This window comes from Callorhinus ursinus, unplaced genomic scaffold (genome assembly GCF_003265705.2).
Source record: "Callorhinus ursinus isolate GAN/ISIS: 27379988/994484 unplaced genomic scaffold, GSC_fseal_2.0 scaffold4, whole genome shotgun sequence".
In the NCBI taxonomy this organism is placed as follows: Eukaryota; Metazoa; Chordata; class Mammalia; order Carnivora; family Otariidae; genus Callorhinus; species Callorhinus ursinus.
The window spans coordinates 98,558,934-98,583,229 of NW_027397066.1; the positions used below are offsets into that span (position 1 = coordinate 98,558,934).

Sequence of the window (24,296 nt, forward strand, 5' to 3'; positions counted from 1 at the left end):
CCCCATCCCCCACCCCAACATCCCCCATCCCCAGAGTTGCTATTAGGACTTATATTTAATCTTAGCATTTCACCGTGATACATTTAGGTATAGATATCATTTTATAGTTCCTGTTTGGGCTTCTTTAGTTTTCCTGATATCTCTTATCAGGTCTCAGTCATTATCTTTTCAGAAAATACTGCTGTCCCATTCTCTGTCTTCTCCTTCTGGAATGCTGACTAGATTTACTTTGGATGCAGCCTCCATTTCTCTCATCTTCACCTGTTTACCTTCCTTCTCATTTACTCACTGAACTGGCAATATCTTCAGGTCTAGAGTATTAATTCTCTCATGAACTGTGTCTAAGCCACTATGGCACCCATACATTTAGTTCTTCATTTCGCTCATATGTTTTGTTTCTGTAGGCTCTGATTGATTTGATTCTGTTTTAATTGTGCTTGCTCTTTACTTATAATTTAAAAACTCTCTTATTTCTTAAAATCTATGACTTATACTTCTTTTAACACATGTGTCTATTAACTGCAAAATGTTTTCAGACTTCTCGGTCTCTTGTCTGTCAGCTCTCACTCTTGGTGTTTTGCTTCCTTATGTGTTTTGTTTTTTAATGAGGTGCTCCTATCCCTTGGGCCTTTATCGGTGGGGATTCTTTAAGGTCTGAAACAGACTCCCACTTGTTTCTACCATGTGCCTTAGCACTACAAGTCTTGGATCACTTGAAACTAACTTGGCTTAAGATGTTTCAGGCCACCACTGGTAGTGGGAGAGTTCTGTCTTCAAACACATATGAGGGTTAGTTTATGGTTAGAAATTCTCGGGAGATTTTTTTAAAAATTCTGCTTATCATCAAGACTTAATACACGCAGTTTTTCTTGAAATACCTAGGGAGGGGCAGTGTGCGTGGTACATGCAAGTTTATATCTGGTTCACCCTTTTAATTAGGGTACAGTCCTTTGGTGTCCCAGTTTTATGGAGGAGGTGTGTCTCTTACTAAGCTTCCCATGTTAGGCACGCCTTGGGCTTCGTTTCCCATCCCCATAAAACTGCAAAGAATCCAAAATTAACCCTGAGGTCCATCTAGGTCAGGAAAAACCCTCAAATGATGTCCTTTGCTCACCTCTCTGGATTCATTCCCACCTTCATATACTTCACAGCCTGAGTATTCCAGCTTGCGAATACAATCAAGACTTTTTTTTTCAACCAACATTGTGACTTATTTTTAGCAACAGACTCGGTCTGGGCACCCAGAACACCAGGTTGCCTTCACAGTTTGTGCAGTCTAATATTGAGTCAAGTTGCCTGATCATCTTGTTTGGTGATCAGCCTAATACAGCATCACAGTGTTTCAATCATTATGCCAAGATTTATATTTCAGTGAGGCAGGTGCATTGTCTTTTTCTACTCTTCTTGCCTTAAGCAATAAAACCTGGTTGTAGAAGAAACAGAGATGAAGAAGATACAGTTAGCAAAAAATCTGGATTTTGGATCTCTTAAAGGAGTCTAAGCCAGGACTTGGGACTGTTTTCATTGCCTTGCCCTGTTTAAGATTCCGTGGAGTTGGCCTTCACATTAGGAAAGTTGATTGTTTACAAATGTTTGAACATTTTCTCACTGACCCCATGGTTGGGTGTGCCTTTGGAATAACAAAAGACGAATAAGTTAAATAAATTAAATTTTATCCTCATTTTGAAGGGTATACTGAAAATAAGTAATCAAAAATGGAAGTAGGAATATATACCTGGATTCCAGCTTGTGAAATTTTTTTCTCCACAAACAAAGCCTTTCCAGAGGCCCTAAAATAGAGTGTGAGACTATAAATCTGGAAGGGAAGAGAGAATTACCTAATTCAACCCTCTCCCATTGCTGAGGAGGCAACCAAATACCAGAGAAGTTATGTGACCTGTTTAACGTCACACAATAGAAGCTATTTCAGGATTGGGTCTCCTGATTCCTAGGAACTGATTCAACTCTACCATGCTGTCATATACTATGTAGTTTCTGTTTCATCAGAAAATGAGAAGCATGCACAATAAACTTGGTAGATTTTATAAATTTAGTTTATTTTGAGTACCTAATAAGATTTATGAAAAACAAGCAAAAACAATCTATTGGAACTCAAATACAAAATGAAAAACAAAGCTTAAAAAACCTTTCCATTTCATGGGATAGGCTAATCTTTTTATTTTCCAGTATCTTAGTTATCCTTACCAGTTCAGTATTTAGAAGACTAGAATACATCAAAGTTACTTAGAGTTGCCATTATTATTAAAGATAAAATTTTATTATTTACATACGTTACATTTTGAAATAAACTTAGAAATTTGTTTAGATATTTAGAAATAAATATCTTTCATCAGCCTTCTCTGCCATTATCACAATTTATAGGACACATATAAATTATAATCAAGAAACCAGAGCTACAGGTGAGATTCAGTGTGAACTGGAGACCTGCCAGGAGTAAACCTCAAAACTCAAATAAGTGAGGTCAGAGGTTGACACAGAGAGAAGGATTAAGTATTGTCATCACTACTCATGATAAGACAGCAGCAAATCACCTTGACTGAGGCACCATGACAGTCTCTTGGGTATTAGAACCAAATCATAGAAATGATCATGTCAGGACAGCTCTGATGAATCAGATTTGATGCATCCACTCATAACACATGAATAATTGCATATTGAAAGTCACGTTTTTACCTTTATAAGATGTTATGCAATTGAATTTCCCTCTAAGGGAACAATAATAACTTACACTTGAGATTATTTTTGGACACATTAGCGTTTTAACTTCCTATTTCAAAAACACAATCCAAGATTCTAATAGATAACCCGTGTTCTTTGCTGCCAGTACATTCCAGTCTCCACAGGTTCACAGAATTTTTAGTCACCTAGGAGTAATCAGATCCAGCAGAGATTTTTGTTTGTTTTCTTTTGTTTTAAGTATAGACATAGAAAGTTCATTTATTTAGTACTGGTTTTATTCCACATCTGCAAGAAATCAAAGTTAGTATGGAAAGTATCTCCAGCATGGATAAGTTGTGAAATCAAAAGAACTGCATGTGTCAGGAGTGTTTACTCTTTGGATAAAGTCTCATGAACAAAAACCAAATATAGGGTAAGTATAATACGCATTAATAATAACAAGTAAAATGCTCAATCAACAAAATATGAAAGGGGATTACTCTACAGAAATTAAACTCCATAGAATATGGAGTAAATAAAATGGTAAAGAATGCCAACATTATTAACAAACATTACCAAGAGTATCGAGCAATATGCTAGGTAACTATCTGAAGAATAACTAATAAAAGAAGTATCATTTCTTGCTGACAGAATTTCTGCTCCAAAACAAACACAATGCTACAGATGTTGGCCAAGAAACAGTGGACACATTTTTATCCTGTTGCCAAAGAAAAAATTCCTTTAAGCTAACCTTTATTTCCAAAATTTGTTGAGCTATTTTTAGGACTTTTCCTCCAAATAGAAATTTGATGAATATGAAGAAAAAGGTTAATGGAAGAAACAAATCAGAGGACAGAGTTTAGGAAAATGGAGGAAGGATAATAAAAACAGAAGATCGAATCAGAGAGAGTGAAGGATAAGAGGGCACCATAGAGGATCCGTCCATTCATTCTCTCTTCCATAAATATTTATTGAGCCTCTGTTAAGTACCAGCTATTCTTCTAGGCACTAGGGGTAAGGCAAGGAACAAAACAATACTTTCCTTTGTGGGGGTTTATATTCCCATGCAGAGGTTGGCCAATATCTTCTGTAAAGTTCCAGATAATAAATATTTTAGGCTTTGTGGGCCTCACAGTCTCTGTCACAGCTACTCAACTCTGCCATCGAATGTGAGAAAGCTGTCACTGAAAGACATACAAGTGGCCATGGTTGTGTTCCAGTAAAATTTTTTTTTAAAGATTTTATTTATTTATTTGACAGAGTATGAGAGACAGTGAGAGAGGGAACACAAGCAGGGGGAGTGGGAGAGGGAGAAGCAGGCTTCCCACGGAGCAGGGAGCCCGATGCGGGGCTCGATCCCAGGACCCCGGGATCATGACCTGGGCTGAAGGCAGACGCTTAATGACTGAGCCACCCAGACACCCCCCAATAAAATTTTATTTATTAAAAAAGATGGCAGGCTGATTTGGCCCTCAAGCCATAGTTTGCCAACCTCTGTTCTAAGTGGAAGGAGACAGATAAATGTATAATATCATTTCAGGTCATTATAAATGCCTTGAAGAAAAGTAGAACAGGCCACGGGGATAGAAGGTAATGATGCAGAGGAGCTGCTATTTTAGATCGTTAGAGAAAGTCTTTCTAATGACAACATGGCAGAGACCCTGAATGAAGCGAAGCTGTCAGACAGGATGGGATCCAGTGCATGGGTGGAGGGCTTGACTCTAAATAAGAGTATGGACAAAGAATCTCTTATAATAGGAAAGAAGGCAAAATATGACATTGCAGAAGCAGGAAGTTGGCATATATGGTTGGGGGGATACTGGTGTTTTTTCTGATCACGGATGGAAAGTGGAGAGTGGGGCCACGCTTACCACACTTACCCTCCTCTTATTTCTGTTCTCTACTTGCTGAAGACAGTAAGTTCAGTAAGTATTGTGGGCAAATAAGAAATCTACAGAAGGACATTTTATAGCATTTTTAAAGGAGCGTAAGTTAGGGAGGAGGTTAAGTACATTCTAAGGATGACTAGTGGATGGTGCAACAGCTCTGAGAAATACCATATGACCTGGACACAAGAGTCAGAGGGAACATGTATTCTGGTGTGCAGTGAGGGATACTACCTAAAGAAGGTAGGAAGCGATCAGACGAATTTTATTTTATTTTATTTTAAAGATTTATTCATTTATTTGAGAGAGAGAGAGCGAGAGAGCATGAGTGGGGGGAGGGTCAGAGGGAGAAGCAGACTCCCCGCTGAACCAGGAGCCCGATGCAGGAATCGATCCTGAGACTCCAGGATCATGACCTGAGCTGAAGGCAGTCTAACCAACTGAGCCACCCAGGCACCCACAATCAGACGAATTTTAGAAACATTCTTAAAAGTTTAAATTTTATTTCACCAGCAATATTCTCATTCCACGGGGACCCTGCAGGGTTCTGTGAAAGGTGAAGTAAAATGTAATACTTAAGGAAAGTGAAACTGTCTATCGATGTCTGTTGTACCAAGAGAAACCAACCAAAAGGCCTGCCCTTCCAGCTCAGTTGGTGTCATCTCTGGCTTGCCCCACGAAAGATATCAAAGTATAAGTCAATGAAGCAAATTGTATGTAATCAAAGCTCATGAGAAAAATTGTGATAAAGACAACTGCTCTGCAGGAAATGACACAATAATATAGAATTGGGAACAGACAGAGGAAAAGAAACTGGATGATTAAGAATGATATGGACTCTGAGAAACAAACTGAGGGTTCTAGAGGGGAGGGGGGTGGGGGGATGGGTTAGCCTGGTGATGGGTATTAAGGAGGGCACGTACTGCATGGAGCACTGGGTGTTATACGAAAACAACGAATCATGGAACACTACATCAAAAACTAATGATGTAATGTATGGTGATTAAGATAACATAATAAAATAAAATTAAAAAATAGAAGAATGATCAGTACATATGCAGAACTCATTTCTAAGCTCTAAAGCACTATGAATAAACTCTCATTTCATGATAAATGAATTATAGAAATTACTCATACCCAGAAAACAGTGATACCTGTGTGAGTCAGAGCTAACAGTGCCCTTCCTGAAACATTACATCATAACAGGTAGATACCCAGTGGGAGCAAACTACGGTTCAAAATAAAAGGGCAACAGGTCATGCTGTCTCATTCCTTATGCCTACTTACAGCTTGACTCAAGACTGCCTGAAGTTCAAAACCTTTGTTCTCCAGGAACAATGGACTCTTCCGGCAGTCTGTCCAAAGAAATTAGCAACTGACAAGGAACCTTCACTTTTAGATTTGACATCTCATAGTAAAACCCTGAGGTTTATATGCCAACCATATGAAATAAACCCTAATTCAAGTTGATGTCATTTCAGAGAGCAGCAGTAGTGGTCAGACCCAAGAACAAGCCCATTTGCCCTGCATGAAAAGCCCATGGGTTTGAAGGGGGAGCGTTGGTAAAAAGGCAGATTGGGTTGCCAGTGTCTAACACTTAAAACCAGGAAGTTTCTTATTCCTTTTGGCTGACTCTTTTGTAATCTTGAGTAAGTCACGTAAGTTCCGAACACTCAACTTCCATCTAGAAACAATGATCTAATACTAAGAAATCCTAAAAATATGAGACAATTTCTTATTTATAATTACCAGCAGCTAACAGTAGTAGGTGACTAAGGAAGAAAAAAAAAAGAAAATAGCCATAAAGCAAACGTAATTCATTCATTATCAGAGTATCACCACCACCACGTTACAAATATGTCCTCTAGAAATGTTCTTTTTGAGCTATTCCAACACAGGCACTGGAATAGTTAATTCAAGAGGTAAGGTTCAATGATGGCCACACAAACAGGTTTTTGAACTATGGCTCTTTGTCTAGGTGGGAATAAGGGTGCCAGTGTCTGTTTTTGAATCATTACAGTATATTCATGAATTTATGTCCTAATCTGTTAGCTTAATTAAAGAACTGTCACCAAAGGTAACAAAAGTTTGGAGCTCTAGTTCAGGAAGAATGCCTTACTAAGATGCAGATTAGTGATGAGGAAGAATTAGGCCTCCAGGCAGGTGTCCCTTCCATAATATTTCAGAATGTAAATTTTTAAATTTGTTTTATTGTTATTTTAATAAGCCCCCCCAAAAGGAAAGAGTATAATGTAGGGGTTAAGTATGTAGTCCTGGTTGTTTACTAGCTGCAGGTGAGGGAAAGCTACTTAATTGTGTAGTCCCAGACTTCTCATTTGCAAAATGGGGGTAGTTATTCCTAATCCGTGCATATTGCCGTGAAGTTTAAACAAGGAAAATGCATGTATAAAAATTACATATACGTATATATATACATATACGTATATATATATACATATATAAATATATGTAGCAATTAATGCAGTATCTGAGGCATAATTAAACTTGGTTTTTATAAGTGAAGAAAGTGGACCCATGTACTGTAGTAGTTGAGAGTAATTTTATTGTTGACTTTTCAGCTACCCAGAGCCTTAACAAATTCTTTAGGAAGAAGTGATTTCTTAAATTCTTCAAAAGCATCCACCAAATTTAGAATAGGTATCACACCTAGTGTTTTTCTTCTCTTTGGGGAAAAACATAAATTCTGTGCCACATTCTATAGCTTATGTATGTATTATTTCAAATCCCCAAAATATTAAAATTTCCAGTTATTCTGGAGAGATTATCTGTGCATCACACATCAAAATGTTGATCATTGTTCTGGCAAACCGTATCTTGGAATGTAGGAGTATAGCAAAGTAGAACTGCTATAGAAAAATGGGAATTAAAAAAAATAGAGAGACTAATCCTTACCTTCTTTAACCTCAGAGTCTAAACAATCAAGCCTTGTAATTACATGGCACATTACACTTTGTACAGTAAAAATAAGACCAAAGGCACTTGTAACAAACACAGTTTTCTGCGAGCCAATGGCACACCTCCCTGCTCATCTCATTTCCTAAGCCAGGACTTGAGAAATCAGGTGACTTGGCAATGAAGAAGAAATTACATACATATTCATGAAAAGTCCATGAACCAGGATGATGAGTAACCTGAAAACTCAAGCAGGGGTCTGCTTCCCTTTTATTGTTTTTGCCTCCGGCTTCTATTGCCTTTTATTGCCTCTCCTGATGGCAGTAGAAGCTGTGAGTGTGGTAAGGAAAAAAGAGACAGCTAAAACTGACTTGGCACTGAATCCTGTCACACAGCATTGCAGGTCAGTGAGAACACAAGCAGAATTTGACTTGACCTTCTAAAACTCTTCACTGTAATCTTGGTCACTCTCTTAATTGAATTATGGATCTCAGGTTGGTTTTGTCTTTCATGTTCTTCCTTGAATATTTCTATCGAATCGGTTCTTTGTTGTTGTTACTGTTGTTGTTGCTATTACGCCAATTAGTTCAATGAAAATGGCCCTATTCAAGTGGCCGAGAACAACTCAGCAGAGCTGCTTTCTTGTCATAAATGATATATCCTATGAATATATTGGTTTATGACTATAGAGAGCATGATGTAGTCCTCTGAAATGAATTTCTTCACCTCTAAGTTGAATTGAATTTAAAAAGACTTACCAATCACGGAGAGTTATTATGAAGATTATAAGAACTATGAGGTTTGAAAAAAATCATTAATTGAGTGTCCTACTTCTATGCCAAAAAATCTTATAATTTGTTAAAGATAAAGTCTATATTAATTATATAATGCATGCATTATATGGAGATAAAAGCACATGCTTTTTTAGTGTAAATCTATATTTATGTTATTTGAGAATACGAATCTGGGTCAAGGATTACATGACATCCAAATAGCCAAGATTTTCCACTTTTTCGCTTTTATTATTGAAAGGGGGGAAATGGGATCAGAGACCTAACAGCAGAGTTCCAGGCAGCTGTAAATGTGCAAAATCTGAATAACTTACTTCAGCCCAGGACTTAGCTTCTCCTGAGTCCACCTGGCTGTTTAGCTTTTCTTACCAGAAATACCACTCTGGAGTGTTCAGGAAGCCTAAACCATAAGAGCCAAGAGAGAAAGCCAGAAACTTGCGCCTGGCACAACTTCTCTAGTCTTGTCAGTATAAATGAATGTTAATTCCAGAAGGATGTGAGACCCCAGAACAGAGGCATGATAAATATTGTAGTTTGGTTAGAAATAGCATGGAGATGGGAGAAAGAAAATCTTTTTTTTTTTTTTTTAAAGATTTTATTTATTTATTTGAGAGAGAGAATGAGAGATAGAAAGCACGAGAGGGAAGAGGGTCAGAGGGAGAAGCAGACTCCCTGCTGAGCAGGAAGCCCGATGTGGGACTCGATCCCGGGACTCCAGGATCATGACCTGAGCCGAAGGCAGTCGCTTAACCAACTGAGCCACCCAGGCGCCCAGAAAGAAAATCTTTTGAATTCTGGTTCTGCCTCCTCATAGTTGTGTGAGTCAGGACGATTGTGGGAAGCTGCAAAAACCCAACTAGAACTAGCTTAGTCCAAGGAAAAGGAGGTATATATCGGCTCAGGAAACCAGACAGGCAGCAGGTTGAAAAACACAGTTGTCATGAGGGAAAACTGGATCGGGGTCATGAACGCTGCCCGGTCAGCTTCCTTCTCTTGGACCGGCACTCTCCATGTGCCTACCACGACAAATTTCAGTGGCTTCTTCTGGCTCCCATAAGAACAGCTTCCCAGGCCTAGAAGAAGAATCTCTCTCCACAACTCCTCCCCCACGTTCCTCCATCTCTCTCTTTGTCTAGGTTAAAAAAAATGTGAGGAAAGATTCTAATTGTCTAGGCTCCCTTCATGTATTCATGAGCTGGGTCAAGAGGTTTATTATTAGTCCAGTTTAGGTCAAGTAACCACTCCAAGGCCAGTTGGTGTTGCTCAGAAGACTGAGGTCACAAGGTGAGGCAGCTCCCAGGCAGAACACACACTGGAGGTAAGGATAGAGAAGCACTTTTCCACAAGGAGGCTAGCACAGACACCATCCCTGCGAGTGAGGCAGCCCACGTGACCTGACTGTGCCCCAGTAACTCCTGGGTCTTAGGCCACCTCTTTAACCTCCTTACTTTCCCAAGGTATAAAATGGGCAAAATTATAATACTTAACTCACAGAATTATTGTGAGGAATAATTAAACTAATTTATGATAAAAAATACCTTAAAAAACATAAAATAACTTACAAATAAATACATTCTTAGTTTTTTCCTCAGAACTAGTAGATTTCTGGAATCTGGTACAAACGAACAAAGGACTATCTTTCCCTCAGCCCCATTTTATGCATCAGATTCCTTGGAAAATATTCTAATAACTATCAGGTGATTTGTAGCATGAACACCACATCTAATGTAAAAAAGACATATTAGCAAGAATTCGGTCCAATAATTTAAAACATAAGCCCGAAGGAGCAAAAACTTATTTTATTTCATCAGAAAAATACAGTTGGTTTGCTCTATAACCTAACACCTAATTATGGATTAATACAAAGAAACGTGTTTCCCTGTAAATGTAGCCAAAAATGTATCTTGAATAAGAAAATAAATTTTCTTAGTACGCTTTGCTCCAAGCATTCTGATTCCTTTTTATGGTACTGATTAATATCACATAAGAGATGATACAAATTTCATGCTGCCTAAGAGGAAACTGAGGTAGGAATATTTAACAGTTCCCCTGCAATAGTTAGTAACATTACTCAAGTAATGACACCAAACGTAAAATGCTTGTCTTCCACCCCAAATTCAGGACTTTCACCATCTCTTCAATCCACTGTCCTTGATTTAGTGCAATTTGACTTTGGAATGTATATATACGGTACTTGGTAAATTATGTAAGGTGGGGAGGTGGCTCACAATGTGTGTGAGGCTTCCTTGGACTGGAAGCTTTTGTTGGATTTTCCTGGCAACAACTTTTCTCTGGTGGGGAAGGTAAAGGAATTTAGGGAAAGAGGTGAATTTCTCCATGTCAGTCCTGCCTACCTGAGCCCATGTGGATACATCCTTACAAAAAATAAAATGATTTTGCCCCATCTTTGACATGCTATAATCTCACTCCCTCTGGGAATATGTCTCTGACCTCTCAAGACTGGATCAGATGGCCCTCCTTTGGGTCCTAGAGAACACTGTGCTTGTTTCTTGTATCTTGTATATCTCTTTCGGTCTCAAAATGCCAAAAAATACAAATCAAACCAGCTTATACAAGAAAAGACCATTTTTTTCAGCAAGGTATATATCTTCAGTGCCTAGTAAAGAATGTGGCATTTATTCATTCAAATACTTATTAAGCATCTACAACATGCTTGGCTTTATTCTAGGAAGTGTGGAGCTAATGCTTGAAACATTAATGAGTCCCATCTGCAGTTGGGACTAAGGATCAATCTTGCACCATAAACCTGGGCCCTTCCGTGCCCATCAAGATACAATTGTTTCCCTTAACTATCACAGTTTTTGTCCAGCCATTTTAACTGGGCTTCTCCTTAGTTTTCTACTGGTTTCCCAAGTTCCTTGCCATGGCTAGAACTCTGCCCTGCACTCTAGTCCACTCAGGAAAAAATTAGCCCCTGTTTATTTCCAGCACGAACTTTACGAGCTCTCTGAATCATGATGCACCTGTCTCTTTAACTTCAAAAACAACCATTGCTCATTCTTTACAGTGGCGATTTCAACTTCTATTATTCTTAAACCTCCTAGGTTACCACTGCTACCTCTCTCTCTCCCAACAGATGATCTCACCTCTTATCTCAGAGTAAATAGGAGACATTTGATACAAACACCTGGAAATTTATATCTACACATCTTCAAAATTATCTGCATCTTCACCCATTATTTCCTTCTTCCCTGCTTTCATTAGGGAAGAACCTCCCCTCTCCTGGAAAAAAACCAAGCTCCTCAAGTTAGGGTCCGGTTCTCATTCTTGCCTTGTGTCTCTTTGACTTTGAAGCACAACTTTCATTTGAATATATAAGTTCCCTTATAAATCAGACCTATTAACTTTTCCATACAGAGTCTAAAAATCCTCTAAAGTAGCTGAAAAGGTAGTAAAGCAATGTTCTCAATAGGAATTTTAATAAACTAGATGTTTTTACCCTCAGCACTCTTGACATTTTGGATGGGATACCTGGGTGGGGGTGTCCTCTGGATGAGAGGATGATCAGCCAGCTCTGGCCTCTATTCACTAAACGCCAGTAGCACCTTAAGTCCTGACAGTTAAATGTTTCCAAACATTGTCAAATGCCGCCTGGGGGACAAGTACCCATTTGAAAACTAGTATTATATACAATCAGAAAATGAAATGTAGGATTTGAAAGCAGGGTCAAGAGTTTTATGTTTCTGCATTCAGAATCTGAGTCATGTTTCAGTTTGAACACCATTAATGACAAAACTTTCAGTGTTAAAATATATTGCAGAGCTGACCCTTGAGCAACACAGGTTTGGACTGTGCAAGTCCACCTACATGCAGATTTTTTACAGTACAGTGGTATAAATGTATTTTCTTTTCCTTATGATTTTCTTAATAACACTTTCTTTTCTGTAGCTCACTTTATTATAAGAATACAGCATATAATGCATATAACATACAAAATATGTATTGACTGTTTGTGTTATTGGTAAGGCTTCTGATAAACAGTAGGCTATTAACAGTTAAGCTCCGGGGGAGTCAAAAATTATACAGCGATTTTCAACAGCATGGGGGTTGGTGCCCCTAACTCCCATGTTATTCAAAGGTCAGCTGTATAGTGAAATTGTGGTAAATAATTAAATAATTCAAAATTCAGCTAGGGTTCCAAGATAAAGTTATGAATGACAATGAAATAAGTCAAGAATAGAATGATCTAAAAAATAATAAAAGTAGAAAGATCTTCATTTTGAAAGATGTATAATAATGAAGAATTTGATCTTCTCTGCTTGTTCTTTCTGTAGGAAGCTTTGTTGAATGAAAAGGAAAGCTGCAAAAATCTTTGAAGTGACTCAGTATTCACAAAATCCTCCTTGAGAATGCCTGTAAATATCCCTCCAAAGAAGCGTTTCTGAATTACATAGTTATAATAAAAACTATTACTTCCTCTTCTGATTGGTAGAAAATAAGGCACAGATTAAGAAAATAAGAACTCTTCCAAACAGTATAATGAAATAGTATACATTTATTGTAATTTAAAATGGTTCATTACTTAGTTGCCCTATTTAATTCACATACATATACTGGTACTTGCTGTGCACAGTAATCAATAGGTTAAATATATTCATAGTCACTTCTATTAAAAATGAGGTCAAGGGTCATTAAAAATACATAGGAAATAATGCCCTATACTAATTTTATTTCCATGAGAAGATTCAATTTGCCATTTATCATTTCAATTCGCTCTCTGTTTCCAGAAAGAGAAACTTGACAGGAATAGAATATGTTGTGGTTAAGTGTAAGAGCTAGAGGCAACCTGGGGGGGGTTTGGATGCCAGGCTCCCTCACAGGCTAATGTGTGACACTGAGATAATCACTTACCTTCTCTGTGCCTGCACTATAGAATTCGATGGAATAATGAATGTGGAAAGCACAGTGCCTAGTATGTCCATAGCTATCATCATCACCATCAGTAACCATCCCCATTCCCTAGCCACATCATAAAGGCTAACCAACATCCCAGTCAAGAGACAGGGCTTGCAGGACCTTACAAGAACAGGACCAGGACAAACTTTGCACCAAAAGTGATAATCAACTAATGATGACTTTTCTTCCTCATGTACATTTGGACTCACTGGTATCTGATTCTGGTATGATTCTAAAAATCTCTCAGGAGCTTGCTGCTGGTTGACTATTATCCTGATCATCAAGAAAGGAATTATCTAGGATTTAGCACATTCTTCAAGTAACAAAACCTAATTTTGTTTCTTAAAAAGGTAAGATATACGAATATATCTTATGCATTGCAAAAAAATAGAAGCAGAGAAAACATATGGAAATAGTGATCTCATTTATTCATTTTACAATTATTAAATGTCTACTATGTACAAGGAGTAATTTTGCTGGGTGTTAGAGAACAATACAAAGATGAATATAACGTGATGACTATTATCAAGCAGTAGAGACAACTATAAAACGTACATATTAGACAGCAGATTCCGTATCAGAGGCATGAGTTAAATGCTGTAAGAACATAGAGGAGAAAGAAAAAGTAAAATAAAATATAGGCAAATGGAAAATTTTCTTGGCTTTTAGGAAGATATATAGAAGCTATCTATAGGGAGGGCAGCGACAAGGAAGGGTGGATTTTCCATTACCTTCAGCTATACTATCTCACCTCACCATCTGTAACAACCACAGTTTTCGTACGGGAGATATGGTAAATAGAAAAAATAGCCATCAGAATAAGAAAGATTGCATGCTGAGAAGTATATGTGAAAAAGAGGACTGTCCCATTCATGATACAAAGTGAGGGAATTTATGGAGTGATTATATACATGGACACTACAGCATCAACTTAAAAATCTGCTGTCATGGGGCACCTGAGTGGCTCAGTGGGTTAAGTGTCCAACTCTTGACTTCAGCTCAGGTCATGATCTCAGGGTCGTGAGATGGAACCCTCTGCACAAGTCTGCTTGTCCCTCTCCCACCCCTGTCACGTACCAGGCCAGCCTGTGTGCACACGCACTCTCTCTCATATAAATAAATAAATAAATAAATAAATAAATAAATAAATAAATAAATAAATAAAATCTTTAAAAAAAATAAAAGGCCACTGTTAGCTTTTATTTCCATGTGCTGCAATGCCTATCATTGTCTACATGACTGAATGTGGCTCCAAACTCAGGGCCCAAGGCTTTATTTCCTGTAAAGCCATTCTGGTTCTCAGTAAACTAGGAATAACTTTGGCATCATTAAAGCAAAAAATAAGTAGACCAACTTTATGTGACTTCATTAACCAGCCTTTCCTTCATCATCTGATCTGCTTCACTGTAGACAAAATTTAACTCAAGGATGAAGAGCTGCAAATGTTTCCACCACATGGCTGCTAGCCAGAAGGCATGTTCTTAAATCCTCTGAGAGCATAGTGATTAGACTTCTTCTGCAGGAAGAGTAAACCAGCAAGAAAGAAGTTGTCCTAATTTTTTAGCTCCTGCTACCACCTCCCTCTCTACCCTTGTCCACACCCTTAATTTATTTGTCTTTCTATATATCTCATTTATAAACTTTCTCCTATAGTTATTTCTCGGATTTGTAACAAGCTCAGGGCATTTCTATTGTTCTTGCTCTCAGAGTAAGTTCCAGAAAATCACTATGCCTGGAAGGAAACATGGTTTACTGAACTGAAGTAAGAACTTGGAAAGGATGGCTCTAGAATGTTCTAAACACTATGATTTTATTAGTGCACAATGTGTAGCTGAGCAGAGTGATTAACCTCCAAAGGGTATTGTGAATTTTAAAAACAAACAAAAAATCGGAAGGGATAAACTGTACTAATCTATGATACAATCACAATTAATTATTTCAAAACTATTCTCAGTGAATAATAACATCGAGAGATTGGTTTTTAGAATGGCCTTAAAGGGGCGCCTGGGTGGCTCAGTCGTTAAGCGTCTGCCTTCGGCTCAGGTCATGATCCCAGGGTCCTGGGATCGAGCCCCGCATCGGGCTCCCTGCTCAGTGGGAAGACTGCTTCTCCCTCTCCCACTCCCCCTGCTTGTGTTCCCTCTCTCGCTGTGTCTGTCTCTGTCAAATAAATGAATAAAATCTTAAAAAAAAGAATGGCCTTAAATAAGATCAAATAAAATTTTTGAATCTTCTCATATTTCCGAAACTATTCCAGTGAACAATAACATCAAGAGGTTGGTTTTTAGAATGGCCTTAAATAAGATCAAATAAGATTTTTAATTCTTTTCAGAAACACTTTAAATTTATTTAAGAAAAAATATTTAAAAGAGCAACAGGCAATGAAAATAGTCTAATTTCCAAAATATTCATTTTGAAAAACTGTCATTTCTAAAACTGGATTTGTAAGACTGAATCTCATAGCTCTGATATGATAGATAGATGAATAAAAAGATTTAGCTACTCTTCACTTGACATTTAGATTTGGTATTAAATACTGTACCAATAGTAAATGTTTACCTTACTTTGCACTCTTCTGTGATTCAGCAAAACACCCATTTCAAAAAATGTCACATGCTTCCTCTACCCTGCAAAGGTATCATGGGATTACTGTTTATGAAAGTAGGAAGATGGCTTGAAGGGAAAAACACTGGAGAAATCTAAATTCTTGTCCCAACTTTACTATTTGCCATGCAACCTTGGGTAAGTCATTTAATCTTGTTGAACCTCATTTTCTCCTTTGAAAATGGGGACAAAAGTATTGCTCTCTGCTTTACCCACACGATTGTTGTGAATATCAAATGACATGTAAAATACTTTTAAAAATTGTAATGATTTTACCCTTTAGTAAAGATGTGTAATGAGGCACCTATGATATTTTTATATATATTTTCAAACTCTTTAAAAATATACTTATAACTCAAGAAAATACATCTATAACCCTTATCATGATTTTTCATCACTTCTTTTAAAGTAACTAATATACACTAGAGCATCAGGATTAAGCTCATAAAGTTTTGAGTCAAACTGTCACTTACTAGGACAAATTGCTTAATCTATTTCTCAATTTCTTAATCCATAAAATGGTATATAACAATAGCATCTACCTCACCTTCAGAGCTGTTGTGCACATTATATTCATTCAAATATGCAAAGTACCTAGAGCAATGACTCCTATGCAATAGACACTCACAAGTACTAGTTCTCCTAAGAATAAGAATCTGAAAAGATATGTGAGTCAGCTGGCAATTTTATCATGACCAGAGGTAGGTATTTAAATAATCAGACCAGGGACACCTGGGTGTCTCAGTCGGTTAAGGGTCTGCCTTTGGCTCAGGTCATAATCCCAAGGTCCTGGGATTGAGTAGGGAGCCTGCTTCTCCCTCTGCCTGCCGTTCCCCCTGCTTGTGCTCTCTCTCTCTCTGACAAATAAATAAAGTCTTTTTAAAAGGTAAATAAATAAATAAATAAATAAATAAATAAATAAATAAATAATCAGACTATATGATTCATTTATTCTTTCAGGAAAAAAAAAACCTTAAAAATTTATCCACTTGTCTCTCTTAAAATCCACTCATCTCTTGCATCTAAGAAGACAAGATCAAGAAAACCTTGAAAGCCTAACTGCTCATTTCTTCGCATTTTTTCTTAAGAAACAAAAAGATATAACCAATATGGCTCATAGCAGTTGAGAGTATATGGCTAAACAACATCATATTCCAGGCTTCCACTTCCCTTTGGTGGTTCACTTCTGGGTCTGCAATACTTCACCGTAAGAAAAAGGAAGCAACGATGGACTTAAATGAGGAGATACAAAATAATCTACCACGCCCAGAAGAGAGCCAGAGAGCCTCATGGTCATGATGGACCCAACAGAGCCCTGTCTTGAGAAACAACTACAAGTTTGTTCTTTGTCTTATCATCTTCTATTTCTGAACAACTGCAAACTGAATTTCAAAAACTTGACTGGATGGCAGTCTCACAACCATCCCCTCCAACTGCATATAAGGAATCGTCAAATCTTACTGATTTTTAACCTCTTTATCTCTTTCATGAGGTCTATATTCATATATACAACTGCCTACTAAAATTTTCCAGTTGGATATCCCACATGTACCTTAAACTCAGCCTAATTTCCCACCAATCTCTTAATCATATATCTCCTATTATGGTGAATAACACCATTATCCCCTCATTTGAGGGAAAAAAAAAGTAATTTGATAGACCTCATAAGTTCTTTCTGCTCCTTTGACCATCTACCCAGAAAGCACATGTGTCATGTGCATGCAGACATGCACCCCCCCACACACACACTGTCCAACCAATCAAATCACTACTGCCTATTAATTATCACCTAAACTATCACAGGTGTCTCTTTACTGATTTTCCTGCCTGCCTCTAATTTCATCCCAGGGTCCACCTCACCTTGACCTAACTTCTATACTGCTGCCAGAATGGCTTTCATGGGATGAACATTGGCATGTCTTTTTTCTGCTTGCATTTTCATAATGCGGTATAAGATCAATTCTGAACACTTCTGCAAAAAATACAAGACTCTTCAGAATCTGACACCTGCCTCTTCACTCAGATTAATCTTCCAATGCTATTCCCCTTACCTGGAGTATCTCTTCTCTGTAAGAAGATCTCACAGGTCTTACAAGCTTCACTTGAAATGCTGCCTCCTTCATGAAGATTCTCTGTCTCTTGATGGCACACGTAGATGCTAGTGCTCACATGCTTTCAGTAATTTTGTCAACATCTCTCTATCATAACAATTACCTTAGAGCTATTAGTTGTTTGTTCACACATCTATCTTCTCACTACTATTCTGGGAGGCAAACCAATATATGTATTTTTAAATTATAACACTTAAACACTGTGATGCATTCTCATTGTAGACACCTTAGAAAATCCAATAATGTTTAATGAAAACGTAAAATTATTTATATTTCTTCTACAAAGAAAATACCATTATTTTAAAAATAGCTCTTCTATTCATATACATATACACACACATTCACATGCACACACCCACACTACCTATTTTTTATTTGTCTTAGATCATTTATAGTTTGGTTTGTTTGTCTGTTTTTCTAGCAGCTAGCACAGGGCCTACCACATAAATAGTCAACAAATATTTACTGAATAATATTTTTGGAAGGTGTTGAAAATTTTATTAACATTTAGTTTAAAAAGCTTTACACCTGTGCCATGCCAAGACATAGAAGGTTCTTAAAGAAGTTACCCATTAGGGTTTGCTCCTTGGTTTAGGAGTCATGGGGCCTTGGTATTGTTTTAAGCGGTTTAAGAATTCATGATCTTGGTCCAGGGCTGGTAATACTGTGCCACTTTCTTCTCCCTCAGAAAAATGGTTCTCGATAATGTTCAAAGCAGTCAGGGCAACCTGAGGGTTCTCATGAAGTTGCAAAGCCTCAATTTTATCAATGCCACCCATTTCCTCTATCAGAAGACACATGTTTTCCTTCTCTGAGAGCTTCTCTGCTGCCTGGAGGATAAAAGAGATAACATCAAGGATGATGATAACAATTTTGGTGTCTTGGATGGCAAGCAGATTCACCAGTGGCTCCAGGACGCCAGCGTGGACAAGCTGGATCAACTGGTCTATGGTGCCTCCAGTTATGAAGTCAGCCACGGTCCAAACAGCCTCTTTCCGGACTTTAAATTCTCCGTTTTTCAGCAGAACCACCAAAGGAGGCAGCATGCCGCAAGCTACCAGCTGCTGGATGTGCTGGAGAGGCCCTGCAGCCACGCTGCTCAAGGCCCAAGCTGCCTCCATCTGGATGGAGGACTTGGGGGTGCATCAGGAGCTGGGGCAGCACGTTCAGCATGCCCACGTCGATGGCCACCGGGGTCTGGTGATCCGTTCCCGTGACGATGTTCCCCACGGTGCAGAGGGAGGGGGTCTATGCCCCATTTCTCCGTGTCCTTACCTACTGCCTTATAATCATTTGTCTGAACTACTCTAATAATCTGTAATTGGTCTCATTGCCACCAATTTCTTTTCCATTGGATTCACCCTCCATATTGCTGCCATGATTACATTATCAAATGAAAATCTTGCTACATTATTGTCACGTTTATGAATCTTCTGGTGACTTTTATTGCCTATGAAATAACATGCAATTCCTTATCATTCAAGACTTTTCACAATTTAGCCCTAATATACTTTCCTGACCCATCTTCTGTCATTTCTATCTCTTATGTCAGGGATCAGCCTTATATCTTATCTTACGTCTTATCTTATGTCTATCTCTTATATTGGGGATCATTCTCGGTTCTCAAAGATATGCCGTGGGGTCTCACTCTTGACTCGTGCCACTCCTTCTGACCAAGATACCCTGCCCCAGTGTTCCTCATGAGGCAAATATTTGATATATCCTTCAAGAACAAATATATATATATATCTTTTACAAAGTCTTTTTAAACATTTCCTCCATTTTTCAGCCAAGTGATTCATTCTTTCAGCTGTTTCCAAAAGCTAAAACTAATGTTTTGTAAAACTGCCTTCTCTGACCCCCACTAATGGAGGCTCAGATTTCGTAGGAGTGGAGTGGAGACAGGAATCTGTTGTTTTAAAAACATGCTACATCCCAACATAAACAATGCCAGACTGAACGCAGTTCAGTTCCAGTCCAGACTGAACTCTGGGTTGCTGAGTGCTAAACAGTCTTCTTAAAGCATGACTCGGGATCATGCTGGAAACAGCCAGAAGTAGAGCATGTTGGAACCCATGCTTTCAGGTATCAATAAAACCAATCATTGTTTTTCATAGGTTTTATGCACATGAGTCTTTGGGAAGTGAAATCAGCTTCTGTTATTTCAAGCTGTTCAAAATACCAGGGAAATGGAGGGATTGAAAACAAAAAGTAAAACAAAGGCATAAACTATTAAATATAGACAAAAAAAAAAGAAAAGGACATGAAGTCATGTAAGCTGTCTCTATAATACTGTACTCGTGGGGGGAAAAAGTGAAGAGGAGAAGAAGCACAATGAAACTAGTTATAAAAAAAAATATGATTTGTGTCCAAGGAGCCATCAAGGGTCTTGGCTTGTTCAAATCAAATCAGCACAACTATTATCCTAGATTGGCACTACTGGCTCTGAACAAGTTACTTAGCCCAAAATTCTTGGGATTTTCCTCATTCAAAAAAATATTCAACTCCTTTTGAAGACTTCAGTTCAAAGTAACTCTAGATAAAACCCACCCTCCCTTCTCTTGGGTACAGCATGTTCATTCACTGAACAAGTGCCCAGAGAAGAAAAATGCATTAATAGTTAATCACTTCTAAAGTTAACTTTAGATTCAAGAGTTTTAGAGACAGAAAGACTGTTAGAAGATTTTCTAGACCATACCTTTTAACCCTTTCCTCAACAGAGTGCACACAGAAAATGCTATTTGTGTGGCACACTGGGATAAAGAGATGAGACTGTCGGAGACAACAGATGACCGGCAATGGGGCTCCTGCTGCCAGTGGGTGGGTGTCAAAGAGCTCAGTATCTCCCAGAACCTCTGTAACCCATACCGCTTGAGAAGAGATCCTAGATAAACCAATGCATCTTAGAGAGGAGAGAACTCAAACCCCAAAGGGTGACTTGACACCAGAGAGATTAACAAAGTCACTTAGTGGGAGAGCGAGCACTGCATTTTCACATGCCTCATATGAACTGTAGTTCCAATCTATATGCCATTCAGAATTCACCAATTCTGATCATTGGTGGAGGAGTCATTTCAAGGGACCCACCAATTCACCAGGGCACCCTGCATTGGCAATAGATTGCAAAAATTATGATCTCTCCCACAAATATCTGTACTGATTTCAACTGTATTTAAATGCTACTTAAAAAAAGTAACAAAGACATTCATTCAGAATTCTCTTAATTCACTGAAAAAATGCTAGGTAAAATCCTAAAAGCACTTTGTATATAATGTATAAATGTATATATACATACTATAGTTTGTGTATATATATATATATATACATACTTTGTATACAATAAATGGACGAGGTTTCCAGGAATTAAGCAGGAGTATGAGTTTAGGGAAGTAAGGGAGAAGAAGCTGGGTGCCCTGGGAGAATCTATATATCCAGGATGTCTAGAACTTTGCATCTTCCCAGAGCAGAAAGCTCCATTAGTGACCCTCCAGCATGAAAGCCATGCTCAGGAAAAGCCAGGTATGCAGGAAAAGAGTTCACTAGAAATAACTGAATAAACAACACTTCACAGAGGCAAGCAGCAAAGAAAATTGTCTAAAAGAGATTTAAATACAGGGCCAAAGCTCTCCTGAGAATTTGTAGCCCCTGGAAGTTTCAGCCATGCATTTAGGATCAAAATTTACACTGTTTACATGATATGGAAAATCGTAAGCTAAAAATGTTCATTTCTGGGCCCATTTAAACTAGACCCAGGTCTGTAATGTCCTCATACAGGTGCCAGAAAGAAACACAGATCCTCTCCGGAGGAATAAATTAGGAAAGTCCAAAGGATTGTGTTTTATTGTGAAGAAAAGTTTGCAATAAAAGAAAAATCACAAAACACATGAGAAAAAACTAATCCACCACAAACATTGTTATAGGAACTATAAACAATAAGAACTTGAATACTGGAAATGTACAGAGAATATATTAGAAAATACATTTATATGTTTAAAGAAGTTTTAAAAGGGGAAGGGGGAAGGTAAAAACCTCACTAATAAGCAAGAGATTAGGTAGATTTGGGAAAAAAGATCTAGAAATAAGAGTATAATAATTAAAAGTAAATAGTCAATGCAGGGATTAAAAACAGCAGATAGATACCATGATGGGTACAATTAATAACATGGAAAATTCTTATGCAAAAAGAGAAATTACACAGAATACAGCAATAGAGATAAAAAGATGGGAAATACTTTTAAAAAGAGTTGAATTTCCCTGATGCTGAGCGATGTTGAGCACTTTTTCATGTGTCTGTTGGCCATTTGGATGTCTTCTTTGGAACGACCCCACACCAGTCAGAATGGCTAACATAAACAAGTCAGGAAATGACAGATGTTGGCGAGGATGTGGAGAAAGGGGAACCTTCCTACACTGTTGGTGGGAATGCAAGCTGGTGCAGCCACTCTGGAAAACGGTATGGAGGTTCCTCAAAAAGTTGAAAATAGAGCTACCATACAACCCAGCAATTGCACTACTGGGTATTTACCCCAAAGATACAAATGTAGGGATCCGAAGGGGTATGTGCACCCCAATATTTATAGCAGCAATGTCCACAATAGCCAAACTGTGGAAAAAGCCAAGATGTCCATCAACAGATGAATGGATAAAGAAGATGTGGTATATATACAATGGAATATCATGCAGCCATCAAAAAAACCAAAAAAACCCCCAAATCTTGCCATTTGCAACGACGTGGATGGAACTAGAGGACATTATGCTAAACGAAATAAGTCAATCAGAGAAAGACATGTATCATATGATCTCACTGATATGAGGAGTTCTTAATATCAGGAAACAAACTGAGGGTTGCTGGAGTGGTGGGGGGTGGAAGGGATGGGGTGGCTGGGTGATGGACATTGGGGAGAGTATGGGCTACGGGGAGCGCTGTGAATTGTGTAAGACTGCTGAAGCACAGACCTGTACCTCTGAAACAAATAATATATGTTTAAAAAAAAAAAAAGAAGATAGTAGGAAGGGAGTAATTAAGGGGGGGAAATCGGAGGGGGAGACGAACCATGAGAGACTATGGGCTCTGAGAAACAAACTGAGGGTTCTAGAGGGGAGAGGGGTGGGGGGATGTGTTAGCCTGGTGATGGGTATTAAAGAGGGCACGTACTGCATGGAGCACTGGGTGTTATATGCAAACAATGACTCATGGAACATTACATCAAAAAAGTAAAAGAAAGAAAGAAAGGAAGGAAGAAAGAAAAAAAAGAAACTTAAATGTGTATTCCTTATATTTCTGTATCATTTGAAGCTTTGACAATGATAATATATTCCATATTGCATAACCAAAAAAAAAAAAAAGAGTTGAAGACATAAAGAAAACAGAGGAAGTCCAAAATACATCTAGTCAGAGTTTCAGGACAACCAGGCAAATTTAACCAAAAGAAAGTAATATAGCCATAATTAATGTCAGACAAAATTCTTTTTTTTTTAAAGATTTTATTTAATAGAGAGAGAGCAAGCACAAGCAGGGTGAGTGGCAGAGGGAGAAGCAGGCTCCCCACTGGGCAGGGAGCTGGATGTGGGGCTCCATCCAAGGACCCTGGAATCATGACCCGAGTTGAAGGCAGACCATTAACCAACTGAGCCACCCAGGCACCCCCAAAATTATTCTTTCAAGGAAAAAAATACTACTAGTAAAGAAGAAAACTCTATAAAAATAACAAGATATAATCAAAAGAATATCACATTTATAGGATTATATTATTTGATATCATAGCCTTAAAATAAATAACATATAAACAAAAAGAACTACAAAGAGAAATTGAAAAATGCAAATATTTGTGGGAAATATCTAACACATCTCTTTTCGTCATTAATACTTAGAGTAGATAAGTAGAGCCTGGGTGGCTCAGTTGTTAAGCGTCTGCCTTCAGCTCAGGTCATGATCCCAGGGTCCTGGAATCGAGCCCCGCATCGGGCTCCCTGCTCGGCGGGACGCCTGCTTCTCCCTCTCCCACTCCCACTGCTTGTGTTCCTGCTCTTGCTATCTCTTTCTGTTAAATAAATAAAAAATCTTTAAAAAAATACTTAGAGTAATAAAACCATCAAAGTTGCAATCAATAAAGAAGTTCTGGAGATCTACAAATCACAGTGTACTGAATATACAAACAATACTGTATTATAATTGGCAAACTTGCTAAGAGACTAGATCTTAATTATTCCCACCACAAAGAAGAAATGATAATTATGTGACATGATAAAGATGCTAACTATCACTACAGTTGGGCAATCATATTATATAAATGTTATAAATCAACACATACACCTTAAATGTACACAGTGTTGTATGTCAAATGTATTTCAATAAAAAATAAAATGGAGTTAATAAAAGAAAGAAAAACCAATAT

At 38.0% G+C, this 24,296-nt stretch overlaps 1 long non-coding RNA gene across 3 annotated transcripts in view; it reads right to left on the minus strand.

Moving 5' to 3' along the window:
* Positions 1–1,106: 1,106 nt before the first annotated feature.
* The window catches only part of LOC112825852 (uncharacterized), a 56,695-nt gene continuing 33,505 nt past the window's right edge, over positions 1,107–24,296 (minus strand). Inside the window, exons 2-4 of one of the 3 annotated variants that reach the window (XR_003208801.2) lie at positions 18,430–18,731; positions 15,751–15,813; positions 1,107–1,423 (exon numbers count right to left, since the gene is read on the minus strand). This is a non-coding gene — a long non-coding RNA (uncharacterized lncRNA). Of the gene's footprint in view, positions 1,424–15,745; positions 15,814–18,429; positions 18,732–24,296 lie in introns of all 3 variants that reach the window. The other 2 variants (XR_012378014.1, XR_012378015.1) reach the window with 2 other exon arrangements.